This window comes from Molossus molossus, unplaced genomic scaffold (assembly GCF_014108415.1).
Source record: "Molossus molossus isolate mMolMol1 unplaced genomic scaffold, mMolMol1.p scaffold_m16_p_6, whole genome shotgun sequence".
NCBI lineage: Eukaryota > Metazoa > Chordata > Mammalia > Chiroptera > Molossidae > Molossus > Molossus molossus.
In genome coordinates, this window is record NW_023425399.1 from 33,104,842 (window position 1) to 33,121,822 (window position 16,981).

Below are 16,981 nucleotides of genomic sequence, written 5' to 3' on the forward strand. Positions count from 1 at the left end.
ATTACCAACCTAACATCTCCATATGAATGTTGCATAGCCATCTTAAGAAGAAATCTACACTAGACAGTTGATTTTCACCCCAAGTCCAAAACCTTCCTCTCTAGTCTTTTTCTCTCAAAAAGTAGCCTGCCATCCATCTAGTTCTTCAAACTAAAAATGTGGGAAATTAAATTCTTCCTTTTCCTTACCACCCATACCTGATCCATCAGCAAAACCTGTTGACTCTACTTTCTAAATTTGTCTTGAAATTGTTCACTTATTTCCAGCACCTCTAACATAATTTCTCTCACTCTAAACCTCTGCCATCTCCTGCCTATGGAGCCTCCTATCTGATCTCCTCACTCTACACCTAAACTTCTTAAACTCTTTTTCACACAAAAGCTAGAGTTTTTATTTTAAAATCCTATAGGAGCATGTCACTCCCCTGCTTAAAACCCTTCAAAGACTTCCCATTGCGATTAGAATCAAATTGAACTTTCTTATTATGACTTAAAACGTCCTACATGACCTGGTCCCTGACATTCTCACCTCTCTTCACTCTCCCTTTAACCCACTGCATTCCAGCCACACTGGCCTTCTTACTTCTCCTAGAATTACCAAGCTCCTCCCATCTCAAGACTTTTGTTCTTGCTTTTTCATCTGCTACAAAATCTCTCTCCTTGCTTAAAAGATCTTCCCTTGCTCCTGGTTATTCAACTGGTGGGCTCCATTATACCTCCTCAGAATAAATCTCAACATGTCTTGGAGATCTTCTCCAGACACTCTCTCCAAAATGGTATTCCTGCCCCACTCATTTTCCTCACTCATCTCATCCCATTGAGCTCACTGATATTCTCACAATTTCTGATTCTAGGTATGTTTGCTTAAAAGTTTACATTTCTTGCCTGTCTTCTCTACCAGATCAGAAGTTTCATGAGAATGGGAGGTCATGGCTACTTTGCTCATCATCATCATCAGTACTACCACAATTTCTGGCTCAGAACAAGTACTCAGTAAATATTAGTTAGGTAAATGAATTTAATATAGCCCTTCCAATAACAATAGCATGTGGATTTTTATCATCCCAATTTTACAAATAAGAAACTTGATGGCAAATATTGACTGTACCACCCTTTTTCAGAGTAGATAGAATGAATGAAAACATAGTGATTCGGCTAATTTATCAGAGAAGAAGAGGGGGGGGGACTAGAACCCAATAAACCTATTGGGGAACCTATTAAGGGCCTAATCCTTAATCCCTCAATCCCAGTGACTTGAGAAATAAGCAACTATGCACATGTGGAGAAGGTGTTGCAAAGGGATGTGAAAAAAAAAAAATGCCCTAAATCTTAGTCATTTCCCACCCTTGGTCTGCTGCTGCAGCCCCAAGAGTCATGTCCTCACACAACTAAGTCCATAGGCAGGAAGGGGCAAACAGTAATGGCCTTTCCTCAGCACCTCCTTTTTGACAGAGAGTAAAATATTTCCCAAAAGCCTCCAGAAGATTTTTAGTTACATTTCATTGGTCAGAATTTGATCCCACTCCCATTTTGACACAAATCATTTGCAAAGGAGACCAAGATTGCCATGTCTGGTTTACATTCATCACCATTCATCACCTAGGCTGGGCCTGTTGCCACACAAATGAATCACGATTTGGGGCCTATGACAGAAGAGGAGAATGGTTATTGATCACACAAGCAACAGCATCTGCCATAGCAGTCAATTACCCTGTGCTCCTTTGTCCCATTTTATCCTAGAAAGTATAGGTGTCATGGACTTAGTCCATGGACGAAGAAACTTTGAGTTAAATCTAATGACATTGATGGTCAGCAAGGTTACAGCCTGCTTTCCTCAGAAATTGATGAGCCTAAATGTTATACCCTAAGAATTTCAACCTCTCACCTCCTGACAATGGATAAACTTAAACATCAGGTATAGTGCCACAAAACCACACGGTATAAGGCTCTTGATGATAAACCTAAATTTGTCCTGACACATCAATCCAACTATGTTTAAAATTCAGTACTTTACAAACAACCTGACAATGCTAATATCAAAATAAATGACTTTTGGTTAAATCTCAATGTTCCCTTCCTCATTAAAACAAGTTTTGTTTTCTACAAAATTCAACCTGCATGTTTCTGTGTCACTGGCCATTATACAAGAGTCAGAAAAGTAAGTATAGACTAAGAGGCAAGTTTGGCCTAGCAGAGCCAGCCTTTGACTGAGACTCAGCAGACTGAATTCTAGTCCTGGTATTTCCAAGAACTGCCTGTGTGGATGCAGGCAAGTCACTTCATGTCCTCTTCTGTAAAATGAAGAGATTTAAATAGACTGAGAATTTTCTAATTTCTAAAATTATCTGATTATATCTAATCTCCAAGTTAAAGCTACCTGGACAACATATCAGTAAGGGTAATTGACACTAGCAGTTATAACAAACAGCTCCCAAATTATACTGACTTAAAACAGTAGAGGTTTGCTTCTTACATGACGGTCCCAGTAGATTGGTGGGTCTTTCCTGGTGTCACTTCCAAGCAGTGTTCCAAGGACCCAGCTCCATTCATCTCATGATGATCCTCTGGACTTAGCCTCCAGGTTCCTGTAAGAGAAGAAGAAAAAAAAAGAAGAATAAAATAGGAAGTTTTTTTGTTTTGTTTTTTCCATAGGAAGATGTCTATTTAGCCAGATACATTGGCCAGAACCTTGTCACATGGCCTCAGACTAAATAAAAGTGAGACTGAGGAATTTAGCCCATGAGATCAGAAAGAAGCAATAGGACTGTGAGTATTGAGCCAATTTTTGCCATCAACATTTTTGGAAATATTTCTTTCTCTGAATCCCAAGTAAATAAGGGAAATATTAATATCACTCTGGATATTTCCATGTGTCACTCTCTACCCTGTGTTCCCAAGCACCTCATGTTTTATCGTGAATTAACTATTTGTATGTCTCTTCCTCACTGTGGGCTGGTAGCTCCCTGAAAGAGGGACATCTCTGTGCCTGCAGGGCTTAGCACAGTATATGGCACATACTAAGGATTGGAGATCCTGGACAAATCAGAGACGAGGAGATATTCCTAACTGCTTTGTCCTGGTGATGGTGGTGGTCGGTGCCCACTCCCAAATATCCATATTAGGGAGGGGGGAACTATAGGGTAAGCAATTGACTTTTGTGTGTATATTTGGGGGGAAGGGTAAATTTATACTTGTCTAATACTTTAGAAAAGTTTGAGAAAACAGCAATTGTTACTTCAAGAACACTAAGGAAGGTAATGGGGGGAGGGGGTAAAAACTATCCACTTTGAGCCCTGGCCAGTTTGGCTCAGCGGTTAGAGCATCGGCCCACTTACCAAAGGGTCACGGGTTCAATTCTGGTCAAGAGCACACACCCGGGGTTGCAGGTTTGATCCCCAGCCCTGGTCAGAGTCATGCAGGAGGCAATCAATTTATGTTTCTCTTTCACATTGATGTTTCTCTTTCTCTTCCTCCCTCCCATCCACTCTATCTAAAAATCAATGGGAAAAATAACATCAGGTGAGGATTAACAAACAAACAAACAAAAACTATCACCTTGATCCTCACCAGTGATGGGGAGGGTGATAAGAATGGGTGGAGGTAAGTAATAGGATGATTGTGAACCTCAGAACATTTTCAGCATAAGCTGGCAAGACCTTCTCTTTGTCCACCTCAGGCCACCTCGCTGGGCCCACAGACCTTACCAGGAGAGGATGGCAGGGCCGCCATGCTGACTGACAAAATAGTTCCACTTTACGATAATTGCTGACTTTCCCTCTACCCATCCCACAGTCCAACACGGCCAACCAGCATGGCCTAACTCGAAGTCCACTCCCAAAGAAGTAATTATGCCAATTCCAGAACTCCAAGAGGCCCACATGCTAGAATCAGAAAACATCCCAATGGCAGTTGGAGGTTTTCAGAAGACAGACCAGGGACATACACATAAGCTTCTTTTATTTCAAATTAAGGATGAATTTTTATTTTTTTCTTAATTCAACAATAATAAACATTTGTTGAAAATCCAGCTTCTAGAACTGTGCTATTCAATTTAGTAGTTATTAGCCACATGTGGCTATTTAGATTTAACTGTAAACTAATTAAAATTAAACACAATTTAAAACGCAGTTCCCTAATCACAGTAGCCACGTGGCAAGTGCTAAATAGCCACATGTGGCTCCTGGCCACCTTATTGGACAAAGCAGCTACAGGACATTTTCTGGTCTCAGAGTTCTGTTCCACAGCACTGCTCTAGAAACTTCTTTCATATCAGTGTATCCAGTTTTCTAGGTCAAGTTATCTCAAATGTAGTTGGTAGAAAATATGATAAACTGTTTCTTAGGAAATCAAAAGAGGGTCTTGTTTTGATAAAATTTAGACATATGCATGTAGTTTCTTAAAACTAATTTTAAAAAATATGTTTTTTATTTTTATTTTTTTTTAATAAAGAGAGAGAGGGAGAGAAACATGGATGTGAGACACATCAATCGGCTGCTTCCTGCATGCCCCCTACTGGGGACTGAGCCCACAATGTAGACAGGTTCCCTGACCAGGCCTCTCATCCATGGGACGATGCTCAATCCACTGAGCACACTGGCTGGGCTTAAAACCAATTTTACACATGTAAAGGGTCAGTCCACCATAGAAAGCTACATTTCACAGCTGTAATATGAACAAAGTTTGAACTGCCTGGAGCTCAGTAATCATGATAGATTAAAGATAAAAAAAAATAATAACTTTGCATCTTTCAGATAAAAAGAGAGTACAAGCAATCTAAGTAACAATGGAAACAAGAATGAACTGAGCCCTGGCCAGTGTGGCTCAGTTGGTTGGAGTGTCATCCCATGTACCAAAAGGTGGTGAGTTTGATTCCTGATCAGGGCACGTACCCAGGTGGTAGTTTTGATTTCTGGTTGGATCACCTGCAGGAGGCAACCGACCGATGTTTCCCTCTAACGTCAGTGTTTCTAATCAGCCTCTCTGTCTCTCTCTCTCCCTTCCTCTCTAAAATCAATTTAAAAAATAACTCTTTAAAAAATAAATAAGTAAAATCAGGATAAAAAAAAAGAATAAACTGAAAAAGAATCTTGCCTCTTTTTAAGGGTAGTTTCTCTAGGTACATATAATTTTACAGAATAAAGTTTAATATTACCTTATTCAAAGCAATGCGATATATATATATTCCTTATACATGTCAACCTCTAAGATATTGCATGATTTTTTCCCCAATGGAAGAAGTTAGCCAACCCAAGAGTAAAGTGAATTGGCCAGGATCTTATTTCATTATTATCCCAGGAGAGGCAAGGATTCTACATGACCATCAGACAGGCTGTCTTGGCTAGTTGTTAGAACTATTTATAAAACCTCCAGCTCTACTTCTCCAGGAACACAGGGAACTCTACTTTCTCACCCTGTAAAGTAAGAGAGGCCAGATAACTTGATTTGCACAATTAAATATGAGCAGAAATTATATATGTATATATCTTCCAGGAGAAGCATTTTAGTCCTACGTTTGGCTGATTCACCCTTTCTCCCAACACTGACAATTATGGTAGCTCATTCTAGAATCTCCATCAGTAGAAATCCATCATAATTATAATGAAGAAAGTCCCTGTTAATCTGTATTGGACAAGTAGCTAGTAGAAGAATAAACTTGTGTTAGGTTAAGCCATTATAAACATGAAAATGTTTATTACTGCAGTATGATCTTGCCCATTATGACCAATACATCATCCAAATCCAGGTCATGTGGTTCAAGATGGAAACAATGGGTTTTGAGTCTTCTGTTTCTATGACTAAAAATAGAAAAGCTATGTCTAGTCAGACCAAGATTTAGAGGCAAGGGATCAAATTCGACAAAGTCTATTCTAGGCCTGATTTCCTGTAGGCATTAAATGCAGGAAGAAAAATATCTTGTTTGTGTGAGCATAAATATATGTAGAGAGGTTCATTTAAAGTTTGCTGTAAGCTTGGGCCTCTTTTCTGGCACTGAAGAAAGAAAGAAAAGGAAGGAAGGAAGGAAGGAAGGAAGGAAGGAAGGAAGGAAGGAAGGAAGGAAGGAAGGAAAGAAGGAAGGAAGGAAGGAAAGATATGTATTTCTAAGATGCTTTTTCTATAAAAGCCTTAAAATTTTTATTCCCCTCTTTCTAGACATGCTGCTAAGAGAATTTTTTTTTTTGTCTTTTGAGAATAAATAAACCATCAAGATTAACATCCAACTTGCTGAGTCACTTGCCTTCTGCTTGAATTTTAAATACAAGGATCAAAGGCAGCAAGGAAAGAGAAAGAGAGAGAGAGAGAAACTGTTTCTAGAAAGAAAGAAGAAACATTAAGTCAAATAGAAATGGAAAAATAATCTTTGAAAATTTTGGCTAAGACATCTATTTTCTTACTCTGTACTGGGAGTCCTAAATGCAGTATTTTAATAAAAACAGTAAGGTTTGAACTGATTTTTACTGGAGGAAAGAGCAAGGTCATTAGAGTGAGAAGATCTACGTTTTTTCTTATCCCAGGGCCTCCACTATTAGCTGTTGGATTTTGACAGTCAACTCACTTTGCTGAGTCATGGCTTCCTCATTTATAAAAAGGGAAAACTAAAACTTACCATGTAAGCCGGTAAGGAAGATATAATACTATAAAATATAGTGAAGGACATAGGAAATTGTCCTGACACCAAGCAGAAATCACAAAATATTTTTCTTTTCTGTCACTCTCACACCATCATTTACTTAATTCTACTAGGAAGTTGCCTTCTTTGTGAGGGTTCTTGAAGATTAGCTGTAGAAGATCAAATTGTAGTCCTAATTCTGCCATTTCTTGGAATACTGTAAGTTCTTTATCTCCTCATCATTTACTATTCACTTAATTCTGTAAGTTTATCACCATTTTACAGAGAAAACAAAAGCTTAGAGTTAGAAATCACCCACGTTTACAAATAGAATCTTTTCGTAATCTATTGTTGAAACAATGCAGTGTTGCACACCTCCCCAAAACTCAGTGGACCACAACAAGTCATTTTGTATGGTTCTTCAACCTGTGGGTCAACTGGGCAGTTCTGCTAACTTGAATTGGCCTCAGCGGGGCCCACTCATGCAATTGCAGTCATCCAGGGTTTGGCAAAACTGTCTAGTCTATAGCCAAAGAACAATAAATGAGTAGTAGGAAGCAGAGTAATCTCTGGCTCCTTTATAGAGTAAAATGCTGATGATAGACCAGCTAACAAATATTCCCTGAATCCTAAGCCAGGCATCTCCTTTGCCTCTTTTTAAGGGTAGTTTCTCTAGGTACTTAAACCAGTGCAGGCCTGAAATAAGGAAATGGGAAAGCCCATGATTCTGATGGAAAGGCTGTCTCCATCCCCATGCTATCCTCAAGAGAGGTAACTGATAGCCGGATAGAGCCTACTAAGGGCACACAGAATCCTCCAACCCCAACCATTTTAAGAGAAGGACAATAAAAGTGGGGAATTCACCACAGCTGGAGATGATTGAATGGAAATGTCCTGATATATCCACACAACTCCACATCAAAATGGTCCATGGGTCAGCAACATCAGTGTCCCTTTGAGAGTTTGTTAGAAATGCAGACTCTTGGACTTGACCCCAGGCCTTCTAAGTCAGAATCTGAGCACTGCTTTAGCAAGTATCACAATAGGGAATAAATACCATTGGAATAGCATCTGCAGTCAGACTTGCTCTCATAGGTTACTTAACGCTTCAAGTCTCAGTTCCTTGCTGAGCCTCTGACTTCCTACCCATGCTTTTAAACGCCTGCAGTTGCTCAATGGCCCCACTCTCTGGAATGAGTGTTTGTTATTTTTTCTGGTTTAGCATTCATTCCCCTTCCTGTTTACCTAATTCTGATTTTTGTTTGAGACAACTCTCCTCCCCCACTCTCAGTCCATGTATTTTGGATGGGACTTATCATGCATGGTTCTGACCTAGGCTAGTCAATCAGAGCACAATAGCCTTCTAGTCAAAGTGATTGGTTGTAGAAGGAGCACATGACCCAGACCTGGCCAATGTCAAAAGTAGTCAGGGATTTCTCACTATTAGAGAAGTGGCATGGTTTTTTCTGCTGTTAAGTACAGCTGATGAAGTCTATCTGAGAATGAAGTCAAGACATAAGATAACAAGAGATCAATTTTCAATAACATTGTTTGAACACCTGAATCCAAACTTTCTTAAAGTCAGATCTGACCGCAGACTTAATTATGTGAGCCATTATGTTTCCTTTTTGCCTAAGTTATCACTACTTAGATTTCTATAACTTGCAAGCAAAATCATCCTAAAATACAAGGTCACCCCCATGTTCTAACCTTGTTGACCTCACCCAAGTCCTGGCATGGCTGCTGGTCTCTTTCATTCCTATTTGACTTTTTAAATAATATCTATCTTTTTATTGATATTCTCTATTTGGTGATTCATCTTTCCATATATATATATATATATATATATATAGAGAGAGAGAGAGAGAGAGAGAGAGAGAGAGAGAAAACAACATCAATTTGTTGTTCCACTTATTTATTAACTTATTGGTTGCTTCTTGTATGTGCCCTGACTGGAGATGGAACCTGCAACCCTAGCATATTGGGAGGATACTCTAACCAATTAAGCTACCTGGTCAGGGCCTCTAATGTTTTTCTTTAGTTTCTTAGACACGAATTCTTTTATTTCTTGAACATATTTAAAATCACTGATTTAAAATTTTTTAATGACTAGGTGTCCTCAGGGGAAGTTTCTGTTGATGCTTTTCTCTTGCTTATGGACCATATTTCTTTAAATGTTTCAATATTTAGTTAAAAAACTAGACATTTTAAATAGTATAATTTGGAACCCTGGAAATTAGATTCTGCCACACACACACACACGTCCCAGCATTTGTTGCTGCCACTGTTTGTTTGTTTAGTGGCTTTCCTGAATTACTTCTGTAAAGTCTATATTCTTTGTTGTATGTGGCCCAAAGTCTCTTCTCAGTTTTGTGATCAGTTAATGAATGAATGGATTTCTTTAAACACCTTGCACCAATAAGTCTCACAGTCTTTTCACAGAAGCTCTGTCTGTTTTAGGGTAGTGTTGAAACACCCTTGCAAACAGTTCACCACAGTGCCTTAGCCTTTGCTTCCTGCTTAATGCAGAGTCTCAAGGTCATGCAAAGAATAGGGCCTTCTCAGATTTTTCCTGGGCATGTACCCAGCCCTATGCATGCACATGATCTTCTAGGGTGCCAGCAATATAGTGGAGCTTTCAAAGCCCCTGTGGACATCTCATTTTTCAGCCTTTTCTTTTAAGTTTTTTGGTCAGCCTCTTGTTTGCCCCAACTATTATCACTGCCTCAGAGAGCTGCTATATTAAACATTTGCTGCTGATTGTTTTTGACAAATGCCCTAGGAAAACTGTTCACACTGATTTAATTCTAAGTCATGCCAAATGAAGACAAGCAATGAGTGGTAGTTTCCAGAAAACTTTCAAGTAGGTCAGGTAGTGACAATGCTTTCTGGATGAGATGCTCCAGACAAATTACCCCTCTCCATTGGCATCTAGACTCCGGGTTTCAAGATTACTATAGAACCTGGAAAAGGAGATTGTAATAGGGAAAGTCGGTTGCCACAAAGTTTGCTGTTCTTACATGGATTCAGATATTTTTCTTGAATAAATTTTCCTGGATTGTTGCAAATCTTTGGATAATTTCAAGAGTTCATAAAAAAATTGATTTTGACCATTTTTGCTGGTGTTCTCGTTGCTTTTATGGAGGGGCAGATTTTGGAGGTCCTTACTCCACCATTCCAAAAGCGGCTCTCCCATAATCACAATTTTATTCTTAAAATGTTGACTCCAACAGGCCTCCTGTCCAAATGTTAGTTCTCACATCTCACTTTTCGATTTTAATTCAGACTCTGTCCTTATCATTGCTCAGAAAAACAAAGGGGTTAAAAATGCATTTCAGAGAATACTTTTTTCTTCTCCAATAAAAGTGAAAGTCATATGATAGACTGAATAAACAAGTTTTTAGCATTTCCAAGGCATTATGAGATACACATTGCAAGTAGAATATTGCAGCCCACCTGAGTGAACAGTGTCACTTAAAAGCATTTTCTAATAATTTTAATGTTTCCATTGATTTTAAGAATAGTAATACAGTTTTAAGAAAAAAATTTTTTAATAAAATTATGCATTTTACTCTTTATCCTTCTCCAAAGTGACCATCTTTAAATATTTCAGTTTTAAGTTCTTGGTGTTTATCACCTTAATTTTAAATGATATACTTCTATTTCTTGATTTACCAGTTTTGGATAATATGTATTAACCTCTCTTTTAAAGATTAGAACATTATCTAATTGACTCTTTCTTTCTTATTTGTAGACCCAAGCTTTGTTACATATATTAATTTTTTGTTTTCTGTTGGTTAATTTTATAATGTTATATATAACTTTATTATAATAATATAATGTAATTAAATTTTATTTTTTTCTATAAACTTGATACCAATTATTTTAACCATTTACCATGTAAAATGAGTAAATTGGGGCTTATATATTAAATAACACTTCTTCACCTTGTATTCTCCCTAGCACCCTCTTTTAACAAACACATTGTAAGAACTCTACCACCATTTTTATATGTTGGGCCTCATAACATTTAGATTCTGTTAGGTAAAGGTCATTATCTTTTGTGCTTGATCTACAACTTGATCATAAAATTTAAAAATCCATAAATAGCATTTACAGCATTATGATTATATAAATACCATTTGCTGAAGAACTAGGTAGTGAGTCTTTATATATTCCTATGGCACTAAATCTTCACTTGAAGAAAATAATAAAAGAGAAAAGACATTTGGAAGGTCTTTCTTTAAGTTCCATAAAAATTTGCTCCAAATTGTGATATATTGGAACCAAAAATGCATGGGATAGCTTCTGTTTGTCCTGGCATTTATTAATCTTTTTTTTTTTTTTTTTCTGTTAGAAGAGGTGTATGTTATTGTTAGACTAATGCTAGGATTATCCACCTTTTAAATTATACTGTTTGTTAAATGATCTAATTTGGATGGTTTTATTTTTATACTTCCTTCCTAATTTTGATTTTAGGAAAGAAATTCTGCATTAGTTCTAATATTTACTAAATCCCTTGTCTTCCTACATTTTGTGGATTCTTTTGTGAGTTATTGTTTTTGCTAAGATACAATTTTCAGGAAATGTTTTTATTTGAAGACAGAGTACATAGAAAGTAAACTTCCTGAGTTTGTGTATGTTCAGAAATGTCTTTATTTTGTCCTTCATTCTTTATTAACATTTTGGCTTGGAATAAACTTACAGAATAATATTTATTTTTCTTTCAATGTTTGAAGACATATTCCATTGACCTCTACCATCTGGATTTGCTGATGAGAAGTCTGATGTTGGTGTGATTCATGTTTCTTTGTAAGCAACCATCCTTTTCTCTTCTACAGAAGCTCTTAAAATCTTCCCCCCAAAAAAGTGGAAAATTATTCAAAAGAAGAAGCATATTTATTGTGTGGTACTAACTCATCAATGAATAATATGTACCTTGTCATATTAATGCTTGAATGATTCTTTAACAAGTCCTGATATTAAAATAATGAAGAAAAGAAAAAGAAATTATGTAAGAGAGCTTGATTATCATCAACCATAATAGGAAGTTAAATGATAGTCTATTTTATAAATCAAGAACTAGCAATAGCTGCATATTATTAAGAAACAAAAAGAATTTACCCACAGGAAAAGCTAATGTCATTAAAAACGTGACTCTCGGAATAAAATATAGATTTAAAAATATAATCAAATATATAACCTCAAAATGAGGAAAGTTCTATGAAGAGAAATAATTCAGGTTAAGAGAGGTTAGCAGGTTTAGCTAGTTTAGATTATCAGAGAAGTCTCCTTTGAAATAGTAGCATTTGAAGAAGTGAGATGTGAGAAGTCTGGGGAACTGTGTTTTGGGTAAAGGTAATAATGCAAATGTTCTGAGGTGGGAGTGAGCTTGATTATACAGTGAACAACAAGAGGCCAATGTGATTATAATGGAGATAAGTAGGTGTTAAGAAATGATCCCAGATGGTGTGGTTCAGTGGATTGAGTGTCAGTCCTATGGACTGGACTGAGAGATACTGGTTCAGTTTCTGGTTGGGGTACATGCCTGGTTTGCAGGTTTGATCCCCAGTAGGGGGCGTGCAGGAGGCAGCTGATGGATGTTTCTCTCTCACATTGATGTTTCTATCTCTCTCTCCCTTCCTCTCTATCTAGAAAAATCAATTAAAAATTTTTAAAAAAAGAAAAGAAAAGAAAGAAATGAGTTTGGAGAGGTGGCCAGGAGCCTGATCTTGTAGGTTAAGACAAGGATTTCCAAGTATTATAGGAGCCACTAAACATTTTTTAGAAAGATTTGTCTTTTAAAAGTATTATTGTGGCCCTGGCCAGTGTTTCTCAGTGGTTAGAATGTCGGCATGCACCCCAAAGGGTCAGGGGTTTGATTCCTGGTCAAGGGCATGTAGCTGGGTTGAAGTTTCAATCCCTGGCCCTGGTCAGGGTGTGGGCAGGAGGCAACCCATTGATGTGTCTCTCACATCAACGTTTCTCTCTTTCTCCCTCCCTCCCTTCCACTCTCTCTAAAAAATCAATGACAAAAAAATATCCTTGGGTGAGGATTAACAAAATAGATAGATGATAGATAGATAGATAGATAGATAGATAGATAGATAGATAAAAGCATTATTATGGCAGCAAAATAGAAAATAAAAGACAAATTCAGAGGCTACTGTTATAGCCCAAGTAAGACACGATGGTGGCTTAAACTAAGGCAGGATCTGTGGAAAGTTGAGAAATGGTTAGACTTTTAAAATGTATTAAAAGTAGGGCAATTTTGCTCATGGGTTTAGATGTGCATGTGAAAGAGATCAGTGAAATAAGATAAGATTTTCACCCTGAGGAACTAGCTGCCATTTACTAATAGAGGTACTAGTGGGAAGGTGAGCTACTTTGGAGTTAAAAATTACAAATTCTACTTCATACGTGGTAGGTTATATATCCATATGTGCTTTATATTTAAGTGTGGCTATTGAGTAGGAAGTTGGATATATATGCTGAAGTTCAGGAGATAAATCAGGGCGGAATCTGTAAATATGAGAGTGTTAACACATAGATGCTATTTGAGGTTCTAGAATTTGATAAAATCACCAAAAAATGAGAGTATAGAGATAAAGAGAAGCCAAAAAAGGAGACTGAAACTAAGATGCTTCTGAGTGCTAGTTTAGTAAATGGGACACCTGGTGAGACTGTTAATTACAAATGTAAGAAGAGAATAAGAGTAGAGGAAATCAACTGAGATGACTTTGATCCTTCAGATAAGAGTATTCAGTAAGAAGCTAAGACTATGACTGAAGATCGTGAGAGTAGGTGGAACTGGAAATATAAAATTAACAGTCATACATATATAATGATGGTTAAATTCAAGGGTATGGATCAAGTTTTTTAAAGACAACATGTGAAGAAAGAAATGGGACATTAGTTTCTCTTGATGTACCATGGTCAGTATGGGAGTTTGAAACATCAATCAGAATTTTCACATATTAATTGAAATTTAAAATGATAATTACTTTTATACATACCTCAGAGATTTGTGAGAATAAAATGAGATCATATGTGTGACAATGGTTTAGAATTGATACAGGGCTGTATAATTGTGAGCTGTTCCATACTGTTCTCTTTGGTTTAGAGTACAGAAGTTTTCCTGGTGGAGAGTCAGGGCACGTTCCATGGACATATGGAGTTCCCAGAGGGCTGGTGTGGAGCTCAGGGAAATGTCCAACTTAACCTGCTGAGCACCACAATTTTTCTGCTTCAACCCATCTGCTATGGAAAATAAAGAGCCAACAAAGAAGGGAGAGAAACAGAGGTGAGGGCACCTGTAGAGCCCTTTAAGAAATGGAATGATTGGTATAGTGTGCCATGTGAAGTCAGAGGTTAAGAAAGGTGAAAGCTCATTGGATTTGACCAACAGATCATTGATGCTATCTGCTGAGATATTAGTGTGCCTTGCTGGCTGTTAGCTGGCTGAACTGCACTGCCCTTCATGGCCAATACTAAAAGAAAAGAAAGATATCCTTGCTCCATTCCCAGCCAAAATGCTGAATTATTCACCTTGACCCATGTCAGCCTGATTTTCAGTGCCAGGGTTGTTGGTCCTTGGAATCAATTCCTACTTAAGACCTCATATCATCTCCTCAAAACCAGTGGTCAACATGGCTATTGTGTTATGACTACTGGCTGACTTTCTCAAGTACTTTTGAATGCAACTGCTGACCCAATTCTTATTTGTTCTCCTTATTAGGTACTGATCTCTGAATTCCCTTCTTGATTATACTCGGTACTCTTTTCCTTTCTAATACGTTGCTTCTGTTTATTCCAGATAATCCTATTGCCAGAGTAGATCCTTCTCTTGGAAATTACCCCAACCAAACCTTGTGGTTAGTGTCCCATAAACTCATCCCATTAGCAAATGGACCCCTAAAGCTGCTAATGGGAAAAGTCATACATAAGGCACAATATGTTGAAGCAGAGAGGTTAGCTGTAAAACAAGTGTGTAATAGTTAATTTTATGTCAAATTGACTGAGCCAGCTGCCCAGACATTTAGCCAAACATTATTCTGGGTGTTTCTGTAAAGGTGTCTTTGGACAAGTTTAATATTTAAATCAGTAGACTGAGAAAAGCAGATTGCCCTCCCTAATGTGACGGACCTCATCCAATCAGCTAAAAGCCTGAATGGAACAAAAGGTTGGTTCTCTCTGAAGCAAGAGAAAATTACTCTTGCTTGACAGTCTTTAAACTGGGACACTGGCTTTTTCCTTCAGATTCAAACTGAAGCAACTGTTTTTCCTGGGTCTTGAGCCGGTTGGCCTTTAGACTAGAACTGCACCACCATCAGCTCTCCTGGCTCTAGAGCTTGCCGACTCACCCTGCAGATCTTGAGACTTGTCAGTCTCCATAATCACATGAACCAATTCCTTATAATAAACTTCTTTGCATATATATAGAGAGAGGATGGGGAGAGAGAGAGAGTGTGTGTGTGTGTGTGTGCTCGCGCGCGTGTACACACACACACACACACACACACACATTTTATTGGTTCTGTTTCTCTAAAGAACCCTTACTAATATAGAGGGGATGAGTCTGAAGGGGCTGGAAGAGTCTATACCAAAGCATAGTAATTGTGAACTTGGACAATGGAATTCAAATTTCAGCTATTCCATATATTAGCTATGCCCTTGGTCAGGTTAATTTAATTCTCAATTCCCTCCTCGGTCTTACCTAAATCTGAATATATTCCAATGTCAAGCATATGGCAGGTATCAGATGTTGAGTAAATGAATGAATTAATATAGATGAAGAAACCAAGGTCTAGAGCCATTAAATGATACATATCTACTAGTAGCTTATAAAAAAAAAATTTTGCCTGGCCAGTGTGGCTCAGTGGATTGAGCGTCATCCCATAGACTGAGAGATCCCGGTTCGATTTCTGATCAGGGCACATTTCTGAGTTGCAGGCTGCATACCCTATGGTACCCTGTAGGGATGTGCAGGAGGCAGCCGATCGCTGTTTCTCTCTCATATAGATGTTCTATCTCTCTCTCCTTTCCTCTCTCTCTAAAAAAATAAATAAAAACATATTTTTAAAAATTTAACCCTCCATAGTAAAGCAGTTACATTTTATGACTTAGAGAAAGTTAAAAATCTCATCAAATTGATGTATTTATCTTATTTAATCAATATTCATAATGCCAAACATGATAATTTAAAGTTCTTCACAATTTCCTTGTGAGTTGGTTATAATTATTGTCCCCATTTTACCTGTGAGACAACTGAGGTACAGAGAAAATATAAAGCTAAAAATATTCTTAAAAGACTTACTGAAGGAATATTGTGATTCTTTTCAAAGAGCCTTTTTGAGTTTTGCTAATTTTGGCTACCATTTTTTCTTTCTCTCTATCCTTAATTGTCACAAGTTTCTTCCTCCCTACTTGACCACAGGCACGCATGGTTCAGCATCGAGGCGGTCCTAGGATACATTCATGTATGAAGAGAGCCTATAATTTTGACTCATTAAGGAACAGGAATGTGGAAGCACCCGGCCTCTGGCTGCTGGGCACTCTTCTCCTCCCTTCCAACAATGTTGTTCTTAGTAAAGAACAAAGTGTTATTTAAAATTCTGGGTGTGCAGTCTTATTTTTTTTTTTTCCTTCAGCCTGGCAAAACAGAAACAGAAACCAATATTCCTGGTGGTCTTTCTACCTCTCATAAGATATGTCCCTTCCTCAGAGGCTTCAGGAAACAGGGACAACCTGGGAAGTTTATATTTAAGCTTTGACAGGCACTGTTAGGTCACTATAAATGGGGTGGCGGCTGGGATAAAGGATGGAAGAACTACAAAGAGAAAGTGGCAAACAAGTCATGTGGAAAGCACACCCAGGAATCAAAACAGTTATCTGTCAAATTTGATATTCTTGTACTCAAGCCTTGTGCCCTCATAGTGTTAAAATATCATCATAGGGTACCAGGCATATCCCAAAGCAGGACCTTGGAGACGGGGTGGGGGAGTAATAGGGATGTGGGGAGAGTGTTGGGGTTCTGAGTTGGACTCTTTCTTTCTTTCTCTCTTTTTTTTCTTAATCCTCACCCGAGGACATTTTTTCATATTTTGTTCAGATAGAGTGGGAGGGAGAGAGAGAGAGAAACATCGACATGAAAGGGACACATCGAGTGGTTGCCACCTGCACAACCCAACCAGGCCCGGGGACAAACTCTAACCGAAGTACGTGCCCTTAGTGGGAACTGAACCCGGGACTCTCTGGACCGCAGGCCAACGCTCTAACCACTGAGAAACCGGCCAGGGCTGAGTTAGACTCTTTCTAAGCTACTCATGGATTGACTTTGAAAAGAGCATATGATATTTTATAAATTATTTATTTT